The following is a 1159-nucleotide window of genomic DNA, read 5'->3' on the forward strand; positions in this document are numbered from 1 at the left end:
AAATAGCAAACCCCAGCCCTCAACCTTGCTTGAGTTTCTCCAGAGCATTTATCAGCATCTTACACACTGTATGTTCACTTATTTTTACTATCTCCCTCCCCAGTGTAAACATCACAAGAGCAGGGATTTTTTTTTTTTTTTTTTGGTACCTGTTGTTATAAGGTATCCCCAGGACCTTGTAACAGTGCCTGGCATGTTCTAAGTGTTCCAATAAATTCCTGCTAATGAACGAATGCTGAGTGTGTGAGGCCTCATGTGGGTTACATCACAGCTACTATTGCAGTGAGTCCTCACCCCTCTCCCCCCACACACACACTGCATGTGACATGCTGCTCACATTGCTTACTAGCTCAGAGAAGTCCCAGAGCTAGTAAGAGATGGAGACAGGGTTTGAGTCCCCGTCTCTGACTCCAGGGCTGTATGCTTTTTTCTCCCCAAGCACCTCACATTGAGTGACTCTTTTTTTTTTGTCTTTTTCTTTTTTTTTTTGCTATTTCTTTGGGCCGCTTTTGCGGCATATGGAGGTTCCCAGGCTAGGGGTCGAATCGGAGCTGTAGCCACAGGCCTACGCCAGAGCCACAGCAACTCAGAATCCGAGCCGCGTCTGCAACCTACACCACAGCTCACAGCAACGCCAGATCGTTAACCCACTGAGCAAGGGCAGGGACCGAACCCACAACCTCATGGTTCCTAGTCAGATTCGTTAACCACTGCACCACGACGGGAACTCCCTCTTTTGTCTTTTTTGTTGTTGTTGTTGTTGTTGTTGCTATTTCTTGGGCCGCTCCCTCGGCATATGGAGGTTCCCAGGCTAGGGGTTGAATCGGAGCTGTAGCCACCGGCCTACACCAGAGCCACAGCAACGCGGGATCCGAGCCGCGTCTGCAACCTACACCACAGCTCACGGCAACGCCGGATCGTTAACCCACTGAGAAAGGGCAGGGACCGAACCCACAACCTCATGGTTCCTAGTCGGATTCGTTAACCACTGTGCCACGACGGGAACTCCACATTGAGTGACTCTTGTCTCTAGTGTAGGCTCTGTGTAAGATCAGATGGGGAGGGACTCTGTGCTGCTGATCTATACCACCTAGGTAGGACTTGGGAAGGTCTTGGTGGTTAACAGGGCCCCAGAACTGGACACAGAACAAGGCAGGTG

This window comes from Phacochoerus africanus, chromosome 15 (assembly GCF_016906955.1).
Source record: "Phacochoerus africanus isolate WHEZ1 chromosome 15, ROS_Pafr_v1, whole genome shotgun sequence".
Lineage (NCBI taxonomy): Eukaryota > Metazoa > Chordata > Mammalia > Artiodactyla > Suidae > Phacochoerus > Phacochoerus africanus.